This window comes from Wyeomyia smithii, chromosome 3 (assembly GCF_029784165.1).
Source record: "Wyeomyia smithii strain HCP4-BCI-WySm-NY-G18 chromosome 3, ASM2978416v1, whole genome shotgun sequence".
NCBI lineage: Eukaryota > Metazoa > Arthropoda > Insecta > Diptera > Culicidae > Wyeomyia > Wyeomyia smithii.
In genome coordinates this window covers 89,517,807-89,538,104 of record NC_073696.1, presented here as the reverse complement: position 1 = coordinate 89,538,104, position 20,298 = coordinate 89,517,807, and the positions used below count along the sequence as shown (strand labels likewise).

At 36.7% G+C, this 20,298-nt stretch overlaps 1 protein-coding gene and 1 long non-coding RNA gene across 2 annotated transcripts in view; both read right to left on the bottom strand.

Annotated features, from left to right (window-relative positions):
• The window catches only part of LOC129730197 (uncharacterized), an 81,646-nt gene that overhangs the window by 60,315 nt on the left and 1,033 nt on the right, over positions 1 to 20,298 (bottom strand). The gene's annotated exons all lie outside the window — the stretch shown is intronic.
• On the bottom strand, positions 18,869 to 20,241 carry LOC129730198 (uncharacterized). The gene is made up of 2 exons (XR_008728805.1): positions 20,044 to 20,241; positions 18,869 to 19,633 (listed from the first exon to the last, which is right to left on the bottom strand). It is a non-coding gene; the product is annotated as an uncharacterized LOC129730198 (long non-coding RNA).

The following is a 20,298-nucleotide window of genomic DNA, read 5'->3' as shown; positions in this document are numbered from 1 at the left end:
CCTGAATTAGATGGTCAAATCGATTTTCCCGGCAAATCGCGACTTGGCGGTGGTGATAGACAACGAGTCTCGCCCTGGATGGCAACGACTGGCAGAGCCTTTCGTATTTTACTTCCCCCACGAAGGAAGTGAGCACCGAGGTAAAGTTCATTCCACACACCAAGTTTTCCAAGAAGATACTGCTGTGGCTGACATCAGCGAGAAGAGGATTTCAAAGACACTTTTCTTTCGCTCCGGACTGGCCGTAAACGAGAAAATTTATAGTACGAAGTGCCCGCCGGAAGTTGCATCATTCAACCAGAAATACTATGAGGCCAAAGACGCGCCGGATCTGGCGTCGGCCCATTACTCAAAGTGATCGTTGGAGGAGATGGAGCGGCTGAATATCGGTACCCCAGATGGCGTCCCATAGAAGATTTCTGGGAAAGCCTGAAGCGTAAGATTTACTCCAACAATTTTTTGTGATAACTGAAGAGGAGTTGATAAATAGAACGAAGAAAGAACACAAAAACAAGCGTAAACGCATGTTTTCATCCGCCATAGCGATTGTTCCGGTGAATTGCCGGAAAGCCGCTCGCAAGGGCGTAAACTTTTTTGTAAGTAAGCTAACATAATTACCTTCCATTGAAAATTTATCAAACTCAATCATCTGTCTTAGTTATTCTTCTACCACCATTCGAAAAAAGTCCATTTTTTACCGTATACGTTATTTATAGATAGATATCAAATAGAAACTTTTGTCTGTTAAATCCGTTATGAGTCGTTCGATATGGATTTTTTGGAATCATCCCAAAACAATTAACAATTTTCTAGGAGGCAATACGCCATCAATCAAAAGAGTTGGTAATCGAAAAAAACGGTGTTAATAGAATACGGTGGGATTTCTGCGTTTTCAGATATTTTATGACGACGTTAGCAATATGTGATCAAGGCATTATTTGTAGTTTTTAGAAAGCTCCAATTATGGTTTCACTTTCAATTTCGCGTCCACATTTTTTTTGTAGCTCCGAGACGCATATGTCTTCTGTGTCGAAATCGTAATTTTTGTAGCGTTAAAATCATTCGCGGACAAGTTCACTTATCAATTCTCCACCATAAGTTTAAACAAACATTCGACTCAACTCCAGATTTTTTGGAATTGAAACGAAAACCAAAACTTCCTACAGATGATGCTTAGGCGGCTTGATTTTACATTTATTTATTTATTTTTTGACGTAGAAACACGTCTTACGGCAACATATATTGTAAATTGGATTGGATTGGCACAAATTGGAAAACCAAAAACTCGAGAGCGTCACAAAAATTGTCCAATGCTAAAAACTTAGTCAGTTTCAAATGGATTTCGTCCATTCTTACAGCAATCGTTTGGAAAATTAGTTATACGTCCGCAAGAATTCGGAAAATTGAGATTGAACTATTGAAAAATGTAGAACTTTGTTGAACAAATGTTTCAACCATTCAGAGCTGAAACAATGCCTTCTTCCCCAATAAATCCGACCCCGAAGGATATAAACGATTTGACTTTACAACCGAATTGTCGTTGTTGCTGTTTTACTCGCTCTAGTCCGCAAAGACTCGCCTATCAGAAGTTTACCTTTCAGTAGTCATGTATAAAAGCTAGCATGCAGAAATTTAGTGATCATTGTATAACCGATTACTGCAGCCAGAGGTCGATTGACTCTTACTAAAATCTTACTGGATTGTAGCGCAGCAAGGCTGAGCAGGTGACTTATTCGATCGCAGCGTTCCACAGTAGACGGACCAACCGGCGGATCGCAGTACTGCATAGCATTTCATGTTCGGGCATGTCAGTAATTTTGTCCGGATTTGTCGCGTCGCGTTTGTTTTCAACCAGTTCTAAGGGCTTTGAGTGTGTATGATCGTTATTTCTTAGCTACCTTGCAGTGGGTGCGGAGCAGACAATAGTAAGATAACTAGAACCATCCGTGTTTCGGTAAATGGCCGTCCAAAATCAACGCATCTCGTCAAGGCTGTCAATCAACTATTAAAATTGAGGCAGCAAGAATGAAAATTATCACTGAAATTAATCACTTAACACCATGAAATTGATTAAGCCCAATCGAGTGTATTGCAAGAAATTCTTTTACATGAGTCAGGTTGTCGTAATTCAACGTTAACTTGCGTTCGTGTCTAATGAACAACTCCTTCAACTATTTGATTAATTCATATCTATTTCTTAGTGGTCTCTATTGGGGAAGTGTATGCTCGAGCCCATGCGTGTGACATGTTCATTGTAACCGAACATTGAGCGTTGCACTCTGGGCACTAAAATTTAATAAAGATTAGATTCTCGATGAATCGATTTCACCATTCAATAAGTTGGCCACAAACACGGTTTGCTGAATTCTCCTGCGTCAACTGAGCGTATCAAGACCAACAGATCGACAAGCTCGGAATTCGGATCAGAATCACACCAGGAAAGGTATCTCAATGCTAAACGGTTGAATCTTCTTTGTAGTCGTTTAATCTTTAAAGTGCAAGTATGCTGATAAGGGGACCAAATCAAGCTCGCATTTTCCAATAATGGTCTCACTAATAAACAGTGTAGAACCATTTAACAGTATGGATCCTTAAATTCACGTTCGTTTTACCAATGAAGCCGAGTTGTCGAGTTACCTTAGAAATGATAGATGAGCGGTTAAGATTAAAATTGACCTTAGCGTCGAGCACCGAGATCGATTACATCACCATCAATCTTGTAGTCGAATAGATAGATTGTCGTTAGGCTTCGCAGTGTACGACAATCATCACTGGACCGCACAGTCAAATACATTTTCAGGTCATCAGCATACACCAGTTTACTTTCAGCATCTGCAATGCGGCATTGTTAAAATAGAGCAAAAACAGAAGCGGCCTCAAATTACTGCCTTGTGGTATTCCAGAAGCATTAGAAAATGTGGATGATAAGTAGGAGCTCAGCTTAACGCGTAGTGTTCGACTACGTAAGTAAGATCTTAGCCAATAATATGCCAATCAATATGCGATATGCGAACCTATGTGAAATCCAGAGATTCCTTACTGACTCCAGAGATTTTTTACTGACTGTCAATATTGACACCAACGATAAAAAGCGATGGTTTTCAATTCGTGAACCTGATATTACAGATACCTAACTGATGAAAGAATCAGTACCGGCTAAAACATTGTTGTGGAAATTCTTGTTTAGTAACTTGAACTCATAGCTTAACATACCTGCATAAAGTCTGCATCTTTCTTCATATATTCCACAAGAATCAAAATAGTTTGTTTCTGGTTATACATGCAATTAAGATTTCTTCTGCTTATTGCGCATCACGTGGAACAATGTAGCAACCATGGGTGAAGAAAATATTTGTACGGATAAATATGGATTGTCGTTAACCGGTAGAATAAATAGATACGACCAACAGTTTATTTTGACGAGCAAGTTAACACACACGCTATTTTGGCGGCAAGGTACAGCCAAACAACCCAAAACGAAGCCCAAGAGAAGGGAACAATCATTCCATACACAGTTAAATGTTTTATCACATAAAACTAGTTGGCCTGTAGTGGCTAGCCACTTTCAAATGCATTTTGGACTATTAAAAGTTGGTTTTTAATTTAACATGATGAATTATTTTTTTGAAATATCGAGTACAAATTCAAGATGTAACTAACACTATCGACAATTCGATGCAGATGGCCAGCGCTGGTTTAAAACTTAATTAATTATCTAAACTGCGATAAATCTTTCGTTAAGTAGATCATGCAAACGCGTGGATTTATTGCTTACTCGAAAACGAATCTGCATCTCGCTTCTTATACGGATCCACTGCATAAACAGCTATGCAGTGGATCCGTATAAGAAGCGAAATGCAGAATCCAATTTCTAAAGACTTTTTCTCCATTATTGGATTATTTTGGAAAAATTGTTTTCTAATGATTTAATTTTTTTTTTAATTTCATAACTTAAATAATAGTTGATTTTCTCAATTGTTTGATGTTACATATATTATATTCAAACTAAACTTACAAAATAACTAAAAATGAATGTGATTAAAAAAAAACAATTTTACAAAAAAACAGTCCACATAAGCACTGATGATGGTTGCATGTAGCAGCCGAAATACGTATCTGCGGACGGTATTCGATTAGAGGGTATTCGATTTTTTGTAGTAGAATTAAATGGAAACATAAACTATTCTCAATATTCAATTTTACAAAAATCATTGCTCATAAAAAAATACTGATTTGCTCAAAAAAATATTCACACATGCAAAAGTTTGTCTCAGCAATTTGCTAATAACTTGGAAAAACGAAGTACTGTCTTTGATGGGTAGTTCAGATCCCTCTCTAATACCCCGATATAACATGATAAATGACGCGCATGAATAATCTGTCATCTACGTTCCATTACAAAAAGCTTTTCTAGTGCTGCGTAACAACATAACAATCCTCATTCCATCACCACCACCTTTGTCTACTTATTTGTTTTCGTCTTCTTCTACATCAACAAAAAAATATTATTTGATAAAAAATAAAAAAAGTTGACTTACTATAGCGCATTTGCAGGATTGTAGATAAACCTATGTTTAATTTTTAAAACTTTGAAAATTTCATGTCGATATTCAAAAATATTTTAAATCAAAATAGTTGATCAGATTTTACATAATGTTCAAAAAAAACGACCAATAGCTTAACTCGGTGGATCCCGGTGAATCCCGGTGGATCCCGGTTAATTCCGGTGGAGAGAAATCAGTTTTTACCTAAAAAATGTACTTCAAACTCTTATTACTCATCAACAATATACACAATTAACACAAACTGTATTGCATATTGAAGACTTATCTGTTCTTTTACCTTACTGAATAGGGTGATTGATCGTGGTTCGCACTATGCAAAAACTGATCCTGGTTCGTGCTATTAACTAAATTATCGATAGACCATTTAATAGTCAAAGATTTTTAATTAAATTAATTTAAAAAACTGCTTTCATTTTTTAACAATACATAACTTTGATTTATTTTGAAGGAAACCACTTCAACTAGCCCTGATAGCTAAGCTAGTGAAAGATGTTAATTCGGCTGCCAATGTCTTCACCGAAGCAGTCTGTTTAAACTTCTCTACCGTATTTTAGCTCCTGATGTAAAACTTCAAATTTATTTCAAAACGTCGATCCATCTATATTTTACCAGAATTGAAACTTTTATCATAGAAATAAGTCTCTGATTGTGATTTTTTTTTAAATAATACAATATTAGTTTTTTGATCCTGGTTCGTGCTGCTAATGTTCGTGGTTCGTCCTAACAGCTTCCGCAACTCACCGCTAGAGGCAGTGCGCATTATTTATTTTAAACCTGAGAGCTTCAGTCAACCGCTCTGGAAAAACGTCGCGAAATCGAAACAAACAGTCGAATTTTTCTATAAAACACAGGAATTGGATATAACAACATTTTGATTTGTAATATCTTTATAATTGTATTTATTTGTATGAAAAGATGAGAGGGTTTTTATGCCTGTTTGAGGAGGAATAACTATACTTATTTTACTCAAACAGGCTTTCCCCTACTCCAACAGAATTTTCGGCCCCGCTATGCTTTTTGCGATTGGGCCTTCTACTATTATTGATATCAAGAATTAAAAAAAAATAATTTAAATAACAAAGCAAGTTGATATTGATTTTCTGGCCATTAAAATATATAAGTCCCTCTTATAATAAAACTGGCCAGAGAAACGCCCCACTTACCTTCTCCAGGAAATTATAAGTGACGATATTTGGCAGAAGGAACAAAACTCTGTAAAGTAGAGCAGTAAAAGTGAAAAGGAAGAATAAAATCATATCACACACCAGCATGAATAAAATAATAATAAGCATGCCACTTTTTAATAGCGGTATTGTTAATAATAAAAGTGCGGGTAAAGCAGACACCCGGGTATATCTCACAATAGATCAACAATTCTGAGCGCGGTGAGAAAGTTCGTGCAGAAAAAGTGTGAAACCCTCTAAGTAAATTTCTGTTGAAAAAAAAATGTCTGCTTTTATATTTTTCGAAATAGTGTGAATACCAATTATGTACAAGTTTCTTTCAAACTGCTAAGTAGATATCTGGAGAATATAACTGTATTTGACACAATATTGCGTTTATATTACGTGTATTCCCTCAATTTGCAATGCTGCAATTCTATTTTTCATCAGAACGAACCAAGATCATAAATGGCGCGAACCACGATCAACATGGCACGAACCAGGATCAAAATTGCGCTTGCATTGAAACTCATACAATTAATATTTACTAGACATCAGGTGTTTTTAAAGTCAATAAATTTAATCGTGTACAGTTGCTCTTTCTATTCAATCTAAATTTTAGTTAGAAAGTTTTGCAATTTTAGAAAAATCTTGCATTCATTCCTAGGATGTCATGGAAAACAGTGCGACAGGTGCGAACCACGATCAATCACCCTAATTTCATCGTTAAAATTTTCTAGCATAATTGTTGAACTCGAATCAAAGTTCGAATGTCACCCGTCGGGAATGGGTTTATCTTATACTCTAAATTTTATTGAAACAGCTAAAATTTTCACGTATCAGCAAAATAAATATCCCTTTCTCCGTACATTTTGAACGACGTAGTATATTTAAAAAAAGTATTTAGGGTACAATATGTGCAACATATCTTGTGTACATAGGTTAAATGTTATTCCTATTTTTGAAAATATGGAAAAAAAATATATTGCTCTATCTTTAGGTAAAACTTCTTGAGAACATTATTGAAAATTTTGTTAGAGCTTTGAGAAAAAAATTTGATAGATTTCAAGTGCGGTTTGTCACGCGCCATAAGCTAAGCTTGAAACTCGATATGGTGTTTTGCATAAAATAGCTTTGCCGAGTTACAGCCAGTTTTCTTCAATTTTTTATAAATGTTCGTTATTAACGTCTTCGGTCGTAATTGATGTATTTAATAAACAAACAACTTTTTGTTATCGGATAACTGTACTGTTGAAAAATTACAATTTCAATGCATAAAAAAAATGCTACACACTTAAAAAATTCCAAACTGCTTATTTTCTCGAGCAAATGGTTTATAACCCCCATCATGTTCTAGACTTTTTCATAGTCTATCCTCAATGAATTACAACAGGTACTGCCTTATTTCATCACTTGACAACCTAATTTTGATGGCAATGCCATGACATTACAGAACTTATTGGACTTGTAACTATAAAGTCACGTTCATTATCAACTGACAGTGGTTTGGCTAACTTTAGATTTTATTTACATGCTTGATATCTTTGATACTATGTCTTTCTTACATCTCAAAATTGCCTTCCGCCCAATATTACGCTTTTGGCGGTTTTTGTCGTTGCACCTGCATCAGAACCTATAGCCATGTGCTAATTTAACACGTGTGCCGAATATTAGTTAGGGGCAGTTAGCTTTGATTTCCTTACGACTGGCTTCATACCAGGCGAGAGGAAGTAAGTGGAGAACTAAAAGCAAAGGTAACTTGTAGTCAGAAAAGGAGTGTTTGGGTTGCTACCCACAAAAAAATAACAAACTTTAGTGTACCTCAACTTCAGAGTTTGCTTGGGAAAAAGGCAATTTGAGTAACTTTTGTTTGTCGTGTGCGTGACTGACAAGCAAACTATATATATTCCGATTGTATTTACTGCTACGAAAAAAATCAAAGAGAATTATTCCATATTTTACATCAAATACATCACATCAATGCTTGTATTCTCAATTGGTCCACAATCATTTACGACAACATTTTCCGACACCAGCCGCAATTGGCAATAACGTTTGCCACACGTTGAGAATGCCTTATGAAGTGTGACATTAATTAGCGGCAATAAATTGCATCGATTCATCACCATTTCGCTTGACTGTTTTGTTTGAGCTGGCTGCATGGAATTATGCAACCATCAACTAACTTCCAATGTCGTCAAATACTTTGAATGACAAAACATTTTCATGGTGAGCTACATGAATAACATAATACACGAATACAAATTGGCGCGTAGCAACAATACGTCTATTCGAGATAAAAAGTGAGGGATTGCACTGACAAGCTGTCAGATTTTTGAACTTGACTGCACTGCTTTTCTCCCGCCACGGCTAGAAAACAGATCACACATTAGCGCAATTAGCCACAGTACAGGAAAACATACAACTGACACAGATAAACTGCATGATTATTAATGATGGTAACCGTACGTGCACATGAATTAAATTAGCTCATAATTCAAGATCAAAAGATCAACTCCGGCTGGCGAGCGCGAGTTGTCATTCAGTGGTCTCGGCTGACAGACTCAACTATGCACTAGGCTGGCTCAGCACCGTAATTAAACTGTTTGTCCTGCGCCCACCGTACTATTTTGTAATTAATTGTTTTGGTTGCTGCCTGTTCTACTACGCGTTAGAGTGCCGAACAATAGGCTAGCAAAATAAAAGTACGATTGCGGAACACTATGTTGTATTTATTTAAGGAAGATTACATTTATCACCCAATGTATATATTTTTTTCGAGAAATTACATCCACAAGTTTGAACCGCTCTACACAGTTCGAAGAATGGCCATATCGTAATTTCAAATGTCTCTCATCTTGTCCCGTATTGCATGAATGCAATAACGCAAGGTTGTTATTTGAAGTTGTAGGCCTGCCGTCTGCTCTACGCGTACTCAAACGGTGAACCAATATGTGTGCTCTTGGGCGAGGGAGAGAAGTACACGAGATGAATCATTGTCATGAATATTAATGGAACGCAGGAGACAATTAAATGGATATAAAAGTCGGTTAATTTTGACCTGTTAACCTTGTGGGCTTATGTAACTGTGATGGAAAGAATAGAACCACTATTATAGAGTATGTTTTACCCGCTGTTGGGTTGAAGAATTTCGAAATATAAATATGTAACAACAAGATTGAAAAAACAATAAATAATTAAATAGTTGGATTTAAAATAGTGAAGGGACCCAGCTGTTCAGAACTGTAGAAGCAAAATTAATATTTCTATTGGAAAACAACACTAGAACTGGAATAACCAATAATTTTTTACTAGTGTAAAATTTTGTTCAGATTTAGAAATAAATTTTCTACATTTTGTTCATAGACAACATTTTAGTAAAAATTAAAGTTTGTAAACTGTTTTTAGAATTTCACCTGCTGATATACCCTTTTGAAAAAAGGTTGAATTAAAATGGTCCCAAAGCCTGTGCAAAATCATGTTTCTTCTAGTCGAAAACAAATTCTTAACAATTTGATTCTTTAGTACAACGATAAAAATGTACTTGATTTGATGGTGTTTGGATTGTAATGGTCATAAACACTAATAGAAAACTTCTCCCTAATCCGCTAGCTCTAAATGTGGGCACAAGTAAAGACCAATTTATTTTGTTAGAGATTCGTAATAAAAGCTACAGTGATCAACGTTTTCTGTTAAGTTTAAATTGTTTTCATTCGTTTTTTATTCGACCCATGTTGGTATGACCAATAGGGTATTGTGCTTGAATTTTGCACTCCTACAGGCCAACCTAATGCTTCTACAGCCAGTTTTTCGGTTAACAAGTTTTTCATGGTGGCGATCATTATTAATTGATTACACACCAGCTACAATCACGCATTTACGCTTTTGATCTGCAAACACGGGAAGGCCATCAGAGAGCTACTGATTGTCGGTTATGTACTTTTTCGTTAAATGTCAACTAAACATTTATATATTATCTAGCGGAAACGTGGCGCTTCGGTGGAACAAAAGAGGACGCAGTCTACTCCCGTCACCACAACGTGTTGATTTGAACCAGCATATATCAAGTTGCAAGTTATTGTCTTACACCCAACCGTTAGTACTACACACTATATACATTTATTCATCACGCAATATGCGGAACCACATTGGAAAAGAATGTTGTCGATGACAAGATCATAACTTATTAAGTGTGTTTTATTTTACCGAAACGCATACTTGTAACTGCCACCATTTTCCCCTTTCTTGAATCGATTTATCCTTGTACGGTCATTTCAGTGCAGCTGTTGATTTGCAAATCAGTCAGTTCATTAGTGTCGGATTGATATCTATGCCGCCGCATTACAAGCTGGTAGCGGTCAGCTTCGAGAACATGAAAATGAAATTTCTCTATCTCTCAGCAACTTACAGTAACTTGTTTCTAGATACAAAGTGATTCTATCGAACCCGATAGTGATGGAAGTGCGAATATCGTTTGTTGATAAAGGGCGTGTCACAGTAAGAGCAATCAATCCGCTACGCTTGACAGGTTATATTTGCATAAATAGAATGTATGCTCACATATTGACAACAATAAGTTTACACGTGTGTAAATGACGGTTCGTGCAAAAGGCCGAGTTGATTCGGCATAGTTTATTGGTTTCGGCGTTGTCATTTTGATATTGCAGACAACCAAAAATATGTAATGAAATAGTAAACATCGTTAGATGAAGATGACCGACAGTGGACAGACGACGCACATAGGAGTATTTCAGTCAAAAACCGCAACGGTCTGAGATCATTGAAACCAGAAGAGGATGGTTTATAATGCGCACTGCCACTCCCTTCACATTATTCGCTACAATGATTTCACCAATAATGATATTAAGTTCGACTTCCACAAATCTAATTATGCTGCACTTGGTGATGCTATTGCAAGCCTTAATTGACCATGAATATCAGATAGCAATATTCAAACTTGCCATTTCTTCTCAAAGAATCACTAGCCTGTATATAGGAGAATATCTAACACTGCGAAAACAATTGTTCTTACACTGGTGGGAAAGCGACGCACTTGCTTGTGATTGTGTGGAGCATGCAGAAAAAACACCGCGGTGGAATCTGAAGTATCTCTCCAGAGAGATAATAACCTGGTGGAAGCTTTCTCACTCGAAAGGACATTACGATCAATAAGTAAACAACACAGTTCACTGCTTTTACTGTGTGTCTAGTAAGCATACACCAATTTAGGGGAGCATCTAAGTGGGAGAGTAGATTGCGTTGTTGGCTTTGCATCTTAAAACTAAAAAAAATAAATCCAGCCGCCCGCAACGCATGTTTGATTTTCGAATGCTATCGAATTTATATTAGGCGTGTTCACCTCGGTGTACTTCTGTGTGTTCTCACTAGAGTTATTCACCACTCTTGCTTCGCTCAGTTGTGGTCCATGCAGCAAATGTATTATTTTTTTTGAGGGCAGCAGAAACACAGCACAAAGCAAAAGGAAACAGTTTTATGAAAAAAATTGTTACACGCAACTCTCTTATAAACCGTAACTCCTAAAGTTTTTGGCACCTAATAAATGGACTCCCGCCAACTGTATTTCTTAATACGAAAGCGGCTGAATCTCGTGAGGAGATTTGTAATCTTTTTGCAGACCATTTTTCGGGAGTGTTTAGTGTTGAAGTTATCAACGAACAGTCCGGCCCTGGTACTGGGATCTGTGCCACGCGATGTTTTTTAATTTGAAGCCTTCTTGTTCACTATCGAAGAGGTTCGCATAGCAATAGGGAAACTGTAATCGTGTTTTGTAGCTGGGCCATGGTATGCCATCCATTGTACTGAAGCTCTAAGCTGAGTCAATTGTGATTTCGCTGACCATAATCTCCAACGCATCACTATCGCAGACGAATTTTTCGGAGATATGGAAATAATCATATCAATAACTACCGAGGGATTACAAAACATTCGGCATTTGCCAATCGCTGTTAGCGATCTAGTTAACTTCGCTAAATTTGTGTGTACTTTTAACGCTAATTCAATAATCGATATATTCATTCGTTTACTAAAATTATTTTTTTTTGTGATCAATTTTTCAATGCAATCATACAAAATTAATGTATAAATTTGTTGCAGTGTTTCTCGTTTGATAGCGAACTACACCTTCAAAGGCGTCATCCATAAATTATGTAAGGAATTTTTTTTTCCAAATTTTCGACCCCCTCTCCCCCCATAATAAGGCTTAATAAGATTTTGCAATACCTCCTCCCTCCACGAATCTTACGTAAAATTTTCTTTTGAGAAAAAGAAAACATTTTCGAAAATGAAACTTTTTTTTACATATAGCGTATTCGTAGAGAATAAAAACAAAACAAGTTAATGCAGTTAAAGTCATGTTAAGGTAAATTTTAAATTTTAAGTAGAAATGAAGTGAAGAACATAATCCTTCAGCGATGGTGAATTCACTGCTTCCTCAAGGTTCAGCTGTTAAGATCACAGCGAGAAATAATTCAACTAATTTTATTTTTTTTTAGTTCTGTTATTTTTTTTTTAGTTTTTCAAAATTTTTCAATCTTACGTAAGATTTGCTTGAATCCCCCTCTCCCCTTTTGTAAGCATTCGTTAGAAATTTAGATAGTAAACGTACGTAGTTGTAAAACAGCCTTCCACCCCAGCTTGGAGTAATCACAGCTTGAGAATTTTGAAGCGTAAACGAAGCGCATGCCTGCGCAGGCTTCGCCGTTTGCGGTCTTACGAATCTAAACAAAGTCTTAAACGCTCTAGTGAAGAATACCGGCGGTAAAACACTAGTCTTTACAAATCATATGTTTTGGGAGTTCAAACAGACTTGCGCAGAAATCCGAAAATGTTTTTGGAATTTCGTTAATTCAAAACGGTAAAGCCGCTCAACTCCTTCGGGCGTCTATTTGGAGGAAATGGTATCCTGCTCGGACTCTGATTCTTGCGAGCTTTTTGCGAAGTTCTTCTCCTCAGTATTTGCCACGGACTGTGCCTCAAATGACGATGCTCGGCGTGCTGCGGCTAATGTGCCAGTCGACCTTGTTGATCTTGACATTTTTGAGGTCACGCATGACATGATTACCACCGCCGCTAAAAAACTTAAATGTTCGTACACTGTTGGTCCCGACGGAATACCGGCTGTTCTTTTGTGCCGTTGTGTTGATATTCTGGCTGCTCCACTTTGCACAATTTTCACCCGATTTTTGGTTCAAGTGAAGTTTCCTGAGGTATGGAAGCACTCCTATATGTTTCCGGTTTTCAAAAGTGGTGATCGACGAAATGTCAAAAACTATCGTGGTATAACTAATCTGTCAGCTGCGTCTAAATTGCTTGAGATCATTGTAAGCTCTATTGTATTGAATTGCACACGCAACTGAGCGAGATCGCGCCAAATGACCTATGGTCGAATATCGACCATTTTTGATTTGAATGAAACTTTGCACACGTGTTTGGCTTAGCAAACTGAGCATTTTTCACAGATGGAGAGATTTTTTACACCCATGAGTTACATTCTAAAAGGGCGTATGCCTTTTGGCATAGGTTTTATTCGAAGCATTGTAGCCCAGAAAACGTTGGTTGTATAGAAAAACTGTCTAAGAATGAGTTGTAGGGAATTAAAAACGCACCATAAAAAGTATGCACTGTAGAAAAAAAAATTTTTTTGACCAAAAAAAATAAAAAATAAACATTAAATTTCAATTAAAAAAAAAGAGTTCAATTTTTTTTATTATTTTTTTTAAAGAAACTTGACGTTAATACGCAACTTTTAAAAAAAAGTCCAGGATGGAGAAATGAAAAATAATTTTTTTATGGTAGATTAATTTTTTTATAAAAATTCTAATTTAAACATTTTTCAAAATATTTGTATTCTGATGATTTTAAAAGATGCAGAGTCATTTTGAATCAAAAAGTTCTTGGTAATAATCATTCTAAAGGCATCGGTTTTCGAGTTATTTCTAATTTAAGCTCGAAAAATTATTAATATTTAGGAAAATACACGTTTTTCTTAATTTGTCCGTGGTTCTCCAGCAAAAACCATACGTTCATTGGAATGCTCGATCAAAATAATTGGATAAATAACTCAAGCGCTGAACCTTAGGCTACCTACACGTTCCTCCTTGCCGAATGTTTTATAAAAAAATATGTTTGTCGCGCAACACTACCTACTTGTTTACTAATAACAACTGTTTGTAAAGTACGCGCTCTGTGGTCCCCGTGGCTCTGTGGTTAGCGATGTCGGTCGGCTAGCTCTCCCACACGGTTGTGATATCGGGTTCGATTCCCGATCGAGTCGAAGATCTTTTCGAGCTGGAAATTTTCTCGACTCAGCACTGGGGCACGGTGTATCGTTGTACTTATCCTACACATGCAAAATGTGCCAAAAAACAATATCGATTACGAATTCTCTCAACTAATCTAGTTGATCGAGACCGCTATTAGCCCCAAGGCTAAGCGTGCGATATTGTTGTTTGTAAAGTACGCAACCAATAACTACTGGGTTACCTATAATATCTGTTTTCGTATATAAATACGATTGCACTACTCCAGATGTGTTAGTAACAGTTTGCATTTTGTGAAGATGCATAAAGTGAAAATGGAATACACCAAGCCCAAATGCTGTAAACCCTTTCATGATCATCGGTGCTCATCAAGCTTACGCAAATTAAACGAAAACGTTATTGAAAAATTAAAAATATTGAACAGTCAAGCTCATTTTAACACGTCTTTATCGATTTGTGATTCGTGTAGTTATTGGAATAATAGTCAAGCCACCATTCATCCCTTCGTTGTTTACTATTCAGAATCTGGAACACTTAAGAATATCAGTTTCATCATAATATCGGAAGTACTCCATCATGATACTGTTGCGGTTCAGGTGTTCATAGCCAAATTAATGAGTTTTTTGAAAACAACAATAGAGTTGAAAAAAGCGATATTAATGTCTGATGAAGCAGCCTCACAATATAAAAATAGAAAAAAACTTTGCAACAAAATATAACGTCGATGCAGAGTGGCATTTTTTGCGACTTCTCATGTTAAAGGCCCATGCCCTGCAATTGGTGGCATATTAAAACGAATGGCAGGAATGCAAGTTTAGCTAAAGAACATGAACATCCCATTACAAGCGCAAAAGAACATCCCATTACAAGCGCAAAAGAAAGAAAGATTGGTCTAATCAGAAAAGTAATAAAAATTCATCAAAAATGTCATTTAGTTGGGTATCATATGAAGAATATGAACAAGGAGTAACAGAATGGAGCAATATTTTAGAAAAATCTATAATAATAGCTGCCACACAAAAGTATTACTCTTTTGTTCCGATTTCAGAAAATAAGATACAAACAAAGCTGTTTTCAAAAGATGACGAATCATTTACTTATTTTTTTTTTATTTATTCTCGCTTATTTTCCGTCGGTCTAGTTCCGCCACTGTTGTGGCCAATCACCGACGCCCAGGGAGGCGACTCCACACCCAGGACCCTAACTCACGACCCGTTTACTAACGGACCGGCGCCAACGGCTTTACTTCCTCATGCGATGGAAGGCGTGATCCCAGAGATTTTTCGCCTCAGAAAATCTCCCGGTGTCGGCTAGGATTGAATCTAGACCAGTTGGGTTGGTTGTGAGTGGATCGACACCTATGTCGGCGGTGGGATTCGAACCCAGGCGTCGAGCGTGGTTGGCGGAGACGTTACCAACCACGCTAGGCCTCCGCTCTAATCATTTACTTATGATGTATATAAAATAAAAGTTGAAAGCACTTCTGTAAAGTATATGTGTCATAAAAAATATGTTCCTAAGATAATAAAACTCGAAAATAAATATTAGATTTTTATATATATTTATATCACTTAGAACATTGACCTCTTTTCTTGAGAACCGTTTACCCAATCGTTTTGTTGTCAAAGAATGAATTGTATATTTTTGATCAAGCATTCCAATGAACGTATGGTTTTTGCTGGAGAACCATGGACAAATTAAGAAAAACGTGTATTTTCCTGAATAATTATAATTTTTGGAGCTTAAATTGAAAATAACTCGAAAACCAATGCCTTTAGAATGTTTACTACCAAGAGCCTTTTGATTCAAAATGACTCTCTGCATCTTTTAAAATCATCAGAATACAAATATTTTGAAAAATGTTTGAATTAAAATTTTCATAAAAAAATTAATCTGCCATAAAAAAAATATTTTTCATTTCTCCATCCTGGACTTTTTTTTAAAAAGTTGCGTATTAACGTCAAGTTTCTTTGAAAAAAAAATAATAAAAAAATTGAACTCTTTTTTTTTTAAATTGAAATTTAATGTTTGTTTTTAATTTTTTTGGTCAAACAAATTTTTTTTGTACAGTGTGAATTTGTTTTATGATGCATTTTCGATTCGCTACAACTCATTCTCAGACAGTTTCTCTATACAACCAACAGTTTCTGGGCTACAATGCTTCGAATAAAACCTATGTCAAAAGGCATACGCCCTTTTAGAATGTAACTCATGGGTGTAAAAAATCTCTCCACCTGTGAAAAATGCTCAGTTTGCTAAGCCAAATACGTGTGCAAAGTTTCATTCAAATCAAAAATGGTCGATTAAATTTTCGCGTATTTCCAGGCGATTTGAAATGATTTTGCTCAACTACATTTCTTCGGACCAGCATGGTTTTATTCCTGGACGATCTGTTAAAAACCAATTCGATGGATTTCACGTCGAATTGCATTTCTGAACTCGGACGAAACGTACAGGTTGACGTTATTTACACGGACCTCAAAGCTGCCTTCGACCGAATTGATCATCGAATACTGCTGAACAAAATTTCCCGTTTTGGTGCTTCATCACGGTTTGTTAAATGGCTTGAATCATTCCTGTGCAATAGAATTTTGCAAGTTAAGCTTGGATCTGATGTATCGTCTGCGTTCACGAACAAGTCTGGTGTACCACAGGGTAGTAACCTAGGACCGCTTCTTTCCATTATTTTCTTCAACGACGTCGCTGATGTACTCGAGATTGGTTGCTGATTAGTCTACGCCGATGATTTGAAAATTTACTTGACGATTCGCACCATCGAGGATTGTTATCGTCTACAATCACTTTTAAATACCTTTGTGACGTGGTGTAAACTAAACTCTCTAATTTTAAGTACTGCAAAATGTGAAGTGATAACCTTCCACCGCATTGAAACGCCAATAATTTTTGATTATGCTGTCGACGGAGAAGTGCTGCGTAGAGTCGATTACGTCAACGACCTTGGAGTTATTCTTGACCGATAGCTGACATTCGATAGACACCGTGCTGAAATTGTTTCGAAAGCAAGTCGGCAATCAGGATTCATCACAAAAATTGGACGTGACTTCAAGGATCCCCACTGTCTAAAAGCTCTATACTGCTCACTTGTACGGCCTCTACTAGAAAACGTAAGTGTGGTTTGGAGTCCGCACCAGCTTTCATGGAACCTGTGCCTCGAGCGTATACAGAGACGTTTCATCCGATTGGCCCTGAAAGAATTACCTTGGTGTGATCCTACGAATTCGCCACCGTACCCGGATCGTTGCCGCCTGCTTGGACTTGACACTCTAGAACGCCGCCGCAAAGTACAACAGGCTGTATGCATTGCTAAGATCCTGAATGCTGAACTGAATTTCCCGAAGTTGCTGTCATTGATAAATTTTCGTGCATCTTAACGTATGCTGAGGCTCTCTTCGAAGCTTTTGAACCAATTCCATCGTACGAACTATGGTTATAATGAACCTGTTGCCTTTTGTGTGAGAACATTTAAGAGTGTCGAGCATCGTTTTGAATTTGATGTGCCTAGTCATATTTTCAAACATAGATTAGCTAACTCTAGTTACTTTTAATGGTTATCCTTTTTTCATTAAGACTTTATGTCAGAGGATACACTTAGAAATAAACAAATAAACAAATGAAAATCTTCAGCATGAATCGATCAAAAAATCTCTTGCAATGATATTTATACAAGAAAAACCATTGCTTTTTAGTGATACTGTGTGTCGCACATCAAATTGCAACACGGGAAAAAGAATTACCCATTGGGTATTTTGTCTTGAAAATTTGGGTAGAGGTAGTTTGGAGTGGATTGCTTACACTGTATTTTTATTGCTGTCATTTTCACGAAAGTTGGAAAGCAACGTTGCGTTGTTTTTGCGCAACCACCTTAAAAATCGTTAACGCTCTCATCGGGACATCGGCTCCTAAAGGTACCTACTAGATGCGAAGTTTGTGTATTTATAAACAGAAGGTCGAGTTCCGAATCGGAATGTAGCACTAAGGCTTTGCTTTGCTTTATGAATCTAAAAGAAACAAGATGTCAGAAAAAGTTCTACGCGTTGCAAAAATGTACATTATGATACACACTCCTACAATCTGAAAAATTTCCGGTGTATGTTGGTCAAGTCAAGTTCTCAAGTAATACTAGGAAACAAGGATAGATTTCCAGTGAAGTGAAACCTGTTATGTTGTATATTTGGCGGGACTAAGTAGGTGTTTTTTATTGAGAGCTGTTGAAATCTGACGAAATCATCACTGGAGAACAGTACAACTTCAATTAATGCAATTAACCCGAGCACTGTGCGGAAAACGGCCATAATACGAGCAGAGGTACAAAAAGTGGTTCTACTGCATGACAATGCTCGGCCACATACCATTAAAGTCTTTAGAACTTACATGAAAACGTTCAAACGGGAATTTGTACCACATCCACCATATTTTCCATATATTGACAGTGAGAACTTAGTTGCTCACCTATTAATAGAAAAAAAATATTCATGTGCGCAATTTTATAAATCAAAATAAAATTATCATAAATCGCATTGTTTTTTTTTATTTTTTTTTCAAGATGTACACCAAAAAATATTATTGATATCAAGATAAAGCAACTGTCTGATTACTAGTGCCAAAAGCAATCCGCATCCCCAATAAAAATGAAACTGAATTTTTTTTGCTATCTTTTAAAAAAGCTCACCCTAAGAAACTTTTATTGAAGGTTTGTTTTACGTGACAAACAAACGAAAACAGTTTCGAAATCGAGTCGGTCATAGTTATAGGAGAGCACCAATCAAGCAGCGAAGTATTCATATTGAACATCATACCAAAAGGTCATCATGATCCAGTTGTAGCCATTTAAAATTTAAAATAATATTTGGCCAATTTTATTTTCACTTTTACAAAATGTACCTCAGTATAGAAAACAAAGACGTAATCCTACTTAAATAAATAAATAAATAATTTCACCATTTTGCATAGCATATTATGCTTAACATCCGTATGACCTGTGTCCATATACTTCGTGCCTCTTCCTCCGTAACAGTGTTACAAACTCAACACAAATAATATAGCAACATTGCCAGCCAGTATAATCGCAAGCTATTGATCTCAGTACTTTTCCTGAACGCGTTTTGTTTCCGGTCCAAGCCTGCAAATATTTCCTGCTTCCTTCCGTTAAGCGGATTAAAGTGCCCTTCATCGGCTTGCGTTCGTGAAAACTCCAAATCGGTTGAAATTTGAGCCCACCACTCCGAAGGTCAGTACTCAAAGTCGGAACGAACGCTCTCGCCGACTGTATTTTCACGGCAAAACACTTGGAATCTCATTATAACTTAAACTGTTGTCGACTGTCACTTAATTAGCTTCTGTGAAACAATAACCGAGAAGTTCAACCTCCTTCAACCTGCGGGGGACATGACACGAATTTTGCCATTGTTATTGGGACTGTATTCATCGTTATGCACGGTGCAATTTGCTTCTCCCGTTTATCGAAAGCCGATGCGGCAGCTCGAGCGGTAATATTGTCATTTCCTCGGCAACAAAAGCCCTGACACTGTTTTCCGTTGCGAACCTCCAATATTCGAAACTCATTGCAGTACAAGATGAATGAGTGATGACTATAGGCGTTTGCATCCTGTGAATAAGTTGTTCACAAAACGTTATTATGTCGAACCTGGAAAATTAACCCTATAATAAAGTTATTTGTTTCGTCTTTTCAAACTATCCTCTGTTTTTCAGTCTATGGATGGCGTTTGTTATAACTAGATTTTTTCTCTGATAAAAAAGAATGATTTTGTGAACAATTTTTTTCATTATTATAGAGTTGGTTCAATCATTATGATAATAATTGTTCGTGCTCAATATTTAGTTTAAGAAAAAAACATGAACATGTCTGGTGACATAGAGGTTGATCTAGTCGTTTATTTGTTATCTGATAGTGCTATATTCGCGCAAAAAATAAGATAAAAATTAGACAACTACTACAGAATTTGATTGCACCCCGCACAGAATGTCTGCTTGTGTTGATTCCAGAAAATTAATAACCTTCAATTATTTTTTTATGGCGACACACGCAGAGAAGAACCGCGCTGCTCCTGAGACGTGGTGACCAACCACAGGGCTAGTGCTGCTGCTAAGGAAGGACGACTGCTGTTGTCGCTGTCTAGAACTATTGTGAGCGGCTTCGGCTGAAACAGGCTCTTATATAGGCCCAATAGCATGTTTTCAATTGCAAGGTATATCATTCTGTCGACTGTGCTTGGGAAGCAGTCATATAACGACCCATAAGAGGTCGAATTT